This window comes from Sinocyclocheilus grahami, unplaced genomic scaffold, assembly GCF_001515645.1.
Source record: "Sinocyclocheilus grahami isolate Dianchi unplaced genomic scaffold, SAMN03320097.WGS_v1.1 scaffold280.1, whole genome shotgun sequence".
Classification (NCBI taxonomy): Eukaryota; Metazoa; Chordata; class Actinopteri; order Cypriniformes; family Cyprinidae; genus Sinocyclocheilus; species Sinocyclocheilus grahami.
The window spans coordinates 925349-932763 of NW_015505459.1; the positions used below are offsets into that span (position 1 = coordinate 925349).

At 37.3% G+C, this 7415-nt stretch overlaps 2 non-coding genes across 2 annotated transcripts; both read right to left on the bottom strand.

The window, feature by feature from the left end:
* Positions 1-1871: 1871 nt before the first annotated feature.
* Positions 1872-1954, bottom strand: trnal-uaa (transfer RNA leucine (anticodon UAA)). Its single transcript has one exon. It is a non-coding gene; the product is annotated as a tRNA-Leu (tRNA).
* Positions 1955-6768: 4814 nt separating this feature from the next.
* Positions 6769-6851, bottom strand: trnal-uaa (transfer RNA leucine (anticodon UAA)). The gene has a single exon. It is a non-coding gene; the product is annotated as a tRNA-Leu (tRNA).
* Positions 6852-7415: the final 564 nt, after the last annotated feature.

The window sequence follows — 7415 nt, forward strand, 5'->3', positions numbered from 1 at the left end:
AGTGGCAAATTCTTTAAATGAAAACGTACTTCCAGTCTGTGAGTCAGAACTGCAGGCATTGTAGTCTACTCTTCCAGGATCAGGAAACGGTCCTCCATAAAATGCGCTGCACACATCTGAATATTTGGGTTGAACTGTTCTGGAACAGTGTTGTAAATACAACTTAACCACTGATTTGTAGTCGTGTTCTCTTTTGGAAGACCAAACCATTTCGCTTTCACAACGAAACACACAGCAGCCTAGCGTGAGCTGAGGCAGCTGGCTTGAGAACGGCGCGGCCGGTGGATTCGACGAAGGAGCAGCAACCACATGTGACGACCCCGGACTGGACTCCGCTTCATCCACGGTGAAAGCCGATCCGGCGATCCACAGCACTAAGTTGAAGTATTTCCTCAGCGACCAGCACGGATCAGCTCTAGGAATGACGAAGCAGATATCGTCCTCTTTTGGAAGACCAAACAAAGTAGTTTCGCTTTCACAACGACATGGCGGCAACAATACTACAGCAAGAATAAAAGTTGCACCTTCTTTCTTTGCATAAACATTTGGGCGGCGTTATGCAAATCTTCCGACAGTGATGTAGACATGTGGGGGCGTGTTAGAACGAGCCGTTTTAGGTAGGCGTGGCTGACTCTTAACTTTTATAAAGAATATCTCTTTGGATTTGATACTTTAGTCTTTGCAACTTTACAGATCTTCTTTATGCACCAAGAGCTTGTAACAAAAATTGAAATCGCATCACATGACTCCTTTAATCTACTCTCCAGTCTGATTTGTGGTTAAGGCTAGAAGGGATACAGCTGCGGCTACTGGGCATGCGCATTTATGTATTTTCCGAGCCAACAATATAACGTGAAACCTATGAAAATGGTTTTTAAAAAGTAGTTTCATCACTTTACAGTGTCGCAATGACTGTCTTTTTGCAGTAAAGGACGTGTCATAGTTTAATGAGTTGGAAGATGACATGAAGCGATGCAAGGTTAGCTGCATTGAAAACAGATGAGCGCACGTGCATATACAGCTCCCGATCGGGGCGAAGTTCACGGGATTTTGTCCACAATAATAAGAGCACACGTTTTAACATTATTTTATTATTTAACACTCAGTATTTTAACTTAAGCACTGCAAGCCATGCATACAGCACCAGACATGACAGGTTTACACAAAACAAGTACTTTAATTAAAAGGAATTCCTTTAGCTTATTGCCGTTACTGTGGCAGCCAACAACAGCACAGCTTGACCCTCTGCACATTTTTATATTTAGCTACATTGAAAAAGTTAATTCAGTCAATCTTTTTTACCCCATTTTAACATGGATTTCTACGGAAGTTCTAAGCGGCCATGCATTATTTTTTTTTAGTGAATTGGTGGGTTTTTGTGAAATGTGAGCCAAAATCATCACAATTAAAAGAACCAAAGACTTAAACTACTTCAGTCTGTGTGCATTGAATTGATTTAATACACGAGTTTCACAATTTGAGTTGAATTACTGAAATAAATGAACTTTTCCACGACATTCTAATTTATTGAGATGCACCTGTATGCATTTAAAGGTGCCATAGAATGCATTGATACAACATTGATACAATATTTTAAATTGTTAAATTGAAAACACAAGCACATTTGTCCACTGAATCTTAAGTACTGTACAACACATTAACCCTCATCTTTCAAATGGAAAAACAACTAACCATAAAGTGTCCTTAATTTTTGCCACATTCTAGCTTCTTGGCATGGGCAAATCAGAGTGGCATGAGACAAGGGTTCTAGCGTTCCTTTAACAACATCTTCACCTTCTGAAATCTGTTGATTACATTCTGGATCAACTTAATTCTGAGGCTAAACCACACACTAACCAGCCTAAAGCATCTACCAGGAGTGGGGTTCGAACCCACGAGGACATTTGTCCATTGGATCTTAAGTCCAACGCCTTAACCACTCGGCCATCCTGGTCTGAAACTTATACTTGGATGGTCATCTTTCAAATTTAGAACAAAGTATGCAAAGTAAAATAGTGAATTATCCTTAACTAGGATCACCATGTTCAAGCTGATTGATCTGGAAAAAGCAGACTGGCTTTATTCAGTTTCAATTCAATTGGCGGCCATCTTGGTCTGTTTAAGGAGTCTTTTTTTTAATGGTTCTGGTTGGGCCAGAAGGCCTTTGAATGTCTTATGTGTGTAAGCAGTTTGGAGAACTGATGGATGGATTAATGTTACGAATTATATGTTTAGGTTTGAGTTTTCTAATCTTTCTTCAAGAGTGTATCAAAAGTTGATCCATGGTAATAATTACTCATAAAGTGCTCCTAACTAGCACCATTTTCCATCTGATTGATCTGGACAAAGTGGCAGTACTGTTTTACATCTTTAAGAGTGTCAGAGAGCATGTTTCCAAAGTGTTAAAGTCTGCATCTTGAGCTATTCTATCATTAAAGGGTAAAAACTAATCAAGGTGATGACAACTTATAAAGTTTTCTATATAAAATAAAAAATTAACCACTTCATCTAAAATGTAAAAAATTGAGAGAAAAATATTTGATGTAATATAGAGGAGCAAAGCCTATAGTGAATGAAAACAATTTTAAATGAACACTCTAAAAAATGCTGGGTTAAATATAACCCAGCACTGGGTTAAAAAAGGGCAAACCCAGCTTGTTTTGACCCAGCGGTTGGGTTCAAAACAACCCAACCGCTGGGTCAAAACAACCCAATAGCTGGGTTTGTCCCTTTTTAACCCAGCATTTTTTAGAGTGAAAGTAGGAAATGTTAAAATCTGTCAAATATCATATTTAAACACAAAAATAATTATATATGACAAATGTGGGTTATATGTTGCTAGTTTTTTGTTTTTTTATTTATTTTTATTATTTTATTTATGTATTATTTAATTATTAAATTATAATTATTTATATGTATGCAATGAATATAATTATTAAATCATTATTATTATTAATGAATTTATATTAATTCATTCATTTATTGATTTAAAGCATTACGTTTTCTATTAGCTGCTTCTCTTTAAGCACTGTACTTCAACCTGTACCAAGCAGTCCTGCTGGGGATGGGTGGCAAAATCACACAACATAACTTTAGTCATTAATTATACAAATTCAGGTAACATTTCTAAGTCTTTTTTATGAACCTTTGCATTCATTTGAACCCAGTTGTGTAATCTGTCTGCTCCACCAGAGATATTCAACATGGAATGAAAACTGTGCCAACCAACTCATGTGCCAGCCAATCCTGGTCTTCTCAACAAAATCCCTAGAAATGGCTGAGTGTTTCTACCAATGCTATGTTCAATTATTCACATTTACCAGGAGACATTTCATCTCCCCTGAAACATCTGCCCCTTTTTAACAACCTAAAAAGAGGTGTTATGTTAAATAATGTGCATCAAGCTTTTGTCTACAAAATCAAAAGTAACTTACCTCGACAGAAATCCACACATCTCTGAAACGAGCATTCAGCATTTCTCCAGATGCATTTCACAAGCAGCTGCTCATATGTTCAGCTGTGAAATTGGGTTACATTTTGAAGTCAATCCGACTGCGCAAATTGAATGCACAATCGTTTTTTACTTTCACTTTCGAGATTTGCGATCGCATGTGCTCTGTGTAAACTACAGCGGCAGTACTTACCACACATTTTACAAGATCAGATGCTTGTCAGCGGTGCGCAGGATCTGTAAATAATTCGCCATCATCCTCAGTCATCTCTCCTTACTCTGTTTATGTGGTAAGTGAAATCTTATGTACTGTAATGTAACAGGTTACCGCTAGCAAGCAGCTAACCATGTCCCTTTAGCGGCTCGCGTTATTTGATTAGGACGCACGTTATTTGTTTTCCATGCCTTTCTGAATACAGACACCAACCCATCCCTGCACATCACATCCCCTGCACAGCCTGGAACATAACATTTATTTCCATGATCTGCCATTTTGCTATTATCCTCGCTTGTTTCTTCACAATACCTGCAGAACTTCTGATGATTCGGCTGTGCAGGTTCGGCTGGCGGCTGGCATAGAACATGGGCGGGTATATGCAAATGTTGGGGGCGTAACTATTAGTGATCCCAACTGTAACGTCAAAGTTGGTGTTATGTTCTGGTTAGCCTATTTTTCAGTGGTCTTTTGCATGCACGAGATTTACATAAGAAGGAGGAAACAATGGTGTTTGAGGCTCAAGGTATGTCATTTCCATGTACAGAACTGTTATTATTCAACTATGCCAAGGTAAATACAGTTTTCCAATTTTTAAAGTGATGTGTTGTAAACACAATTGCAAGGGCCTATATATTTGTTACGGGTTTCTTAAAGGTTGATTTCTACCAGGAGTGGGGTAGACCACTCGGCCATCCTGGTCTCCTGCGCTCAGCACTGCAGCAGGGAGGGTCGTTCTGTCAGCAGTAATATTGTCTGATTAAAGTAGTAGACATTTTTTCCTGTGTCCTCAGTATCCCTTTTCATACTTTAGTTGTGCAAATGTAAAAGCTAATTAGACTTACAAGCTTTAAAAAGTGATTGTTAGCATAAACAGTCAGACACATTAGCATCATGTTACTGATACAGACATACAGTCTACATGTAATACGCTTCCACTTCCACAAAATTGTTGTTTTAATAATTAGAAATGCATCTCGGTTTAAATGTTCTCTCACAAGCTACTTTGTTGTTATGTAGCGTCTGGAACACTCCAACACACAATATATATTTTGTTAGCTAGATTTCACAAATACTTTGTAACACCCCAGGACGCCGAACAAGACCCTGGTTTCATGGTAACCCGATACATTTACAACCTTGTGGAATGCGAGCCGGCTCTCATTCTGCTTTCTCCAGAAACAAAGGGACACAAATGCACAGGAGAAATGGACTTTTCTACTAATTAATTCATAGGAAAACCTTCTTTGAATGAACACCCATTTTCTTCAGGCCAGTGTGTATATTATTGCTGTGTTGTATTTAATCTGTTGTATTATAGACTATTTTTATCCGTGCTTACGATAAACCACACATTCATATAAGTAACTATTTCATGTCTAGTATCTATGAATTCGCCTTCTTATGATCGAAACAAGTGTGTATATTATATGCTGATACCTATGCAACATATTGATGTTCTAAGAATCGGTACTAATTTGTGCCTCAACACTCCAGCGAATTACATATGCAAAATACCATGCTTACAGACAAAGACTCATAAAAATCCTCAGTATTTCCAACCTCCCGCTTGGGATTTCAGCCTTCCTCATTGGACGAACCCATCTTGAGAGGCGTGAATCTCTGCAGGCTTTAAAAGGCCACACTCCATGTGACCCGCCCATGTCGGTGGTTCAGGGAGATGCTAAGATGAAGATGTGAGAAACGCTCCAGGATACCAAAGCTCGTGCCAGGCTCCGGCCTAGTCCTTTTCATTCATCAAGTGATTCTGACTCAAACTAGCTCTTTCTCATCAACCAACTTCAGCAAGATCTTGGGGCCTTAAGATTGCATCAGGAATCTTTTTCAGACATACGCAAGTATCAAACTTAGTCGATTTAATTGATGCATTAAGTATCAGTTACACCTTTTTACAAGGTTTGTTGAACTAAGAATCTGACGTTTTCCCTCAGGTTTTAGATCTGCTGAATATGCAAAAATGGTTCCATAAATGTCATTCCTTATGTCTCTTTCTTTAGTGCTAAACTTTAACCCTTTCCTATACCAACTGTATGTGTGTGTGTGTGTATGTGTATGTTAGACCGGCTTAATGTGTTTATGTAGTATGTTAGACTAGTTTAAGTGTTTATGTAGTTAATAAAACCTTACTTGTATCACACTTGACGTGTTCATTGTTTACTCATAACCGGAGTCAATAATCATGCAGATTTACGTTACAAACTTATAGAATTGTACAGTAAGAAAGTTATTTCCTTTAACCAGGAAATTAACATTCTTAGAATTGACAAGACGGTTGACCCTGAGTGGTCAGCTAAATATCTACAGTGGATCTAAAATATGAATAGTTAATTATAACTAGTTATGGTTAATTATTCATATTTCCCCATGAGCTAAATTCGCTACACAGTTGACCCTGATAGGTCAAGTAAATACTTACAGCAGATCTAAATATGTATAATTAATTATAACTAATTATGATTAATTATTCACATTTCCCCTTTGAGCTGATTCGCTATATATATATATATATATATATATAGTATATGTGTAGCGAATTTATTTATGGGGAAATATGAATAATTAACCATAAATAATTATGATTAATTATTAATATTTTAGATCCACTGTAGATATTTAGCTGACCACTCAGGGTCAACCGTCTTGTCAATTCTAAGAACGTTAATTTCCTGGTTAAAGGAAATAACTTTCTTACTGTACAATTCTATAAGTTTGTAACGTAAATCTGCATGATTATTGACTCCGGTTATGAGTAAACAATGAACACGTCAAGTGTGATACAAGTAAGGTTTTATTAACTACATAAACACTTAAACTAGTCAAACATACTACACACATTTGTCCACTGAATCTTAAGTACTGTACAACACATTAACCCTCATCTTTCAAATGGAAAAACAACTAACCATAAAGTGTCCTTAATTTTTGCCACATTCTAGCTTCTTGGCATGGGCAAATCAGAGTGGCATGAGACAAGGGTTCTAGCGTTCCTTTAACAACATCTTCACCTTCTGAAATCTGTTGATTACATTCTGGATCAACTTAATTCTGAGGCTAAACCACACACTAACCAGCCTAAAGCATCTACCAGGAGTGGGGTTCGAACCCACGAGGACATTTGTCCATTGGATCTTAAGTCCAACGCCTTAACCACTCGGCCATCCTGGTCTGAAACTTATACTTGGATGGTCATCTTTCAAATTTAGAACAAAGTATGCAAAGTAAAATAGTGAATTATCCTTAACTAGGATCACCATGTTCAAGCTGATTGATCTGGAAAAAGCAGACTGGCTTTATTCAGTTTCAATTCAATTGGCGGCCATCTTGGTCTGTTTAAGGAGTCTTTTTTTTAATGGTTCTGGTTGGGCCAGAAGGCCTTTGAATGTCTTATGTGTGTAAGCAGTTTGGAGAACTGATGGATGGATTAATGTTACGAATTATATGTTTAGGTTTGAGTTTTCTAATCTTTCTTCAAGAGTGTATCAAAAGTTGATCCATGGTAATAATTACTCATAAAGTGCTCCTAACTAGCACCATTTTCCATCTGATTGATCTGGACAAAGTGGCAGTACTGTTTTACATCTTTAAGAGTGTCAGAGAGCATGTTTCCAAAGTGTTAAAGTCTGCATCTTGAGCTATTCTATCATTAAAGGGTAAAACCTAATCAAGGTGATGACAACTTATAAAGTTTTCTATATAAAATAAAAAAATTAACCACTTCATCTAAAATGT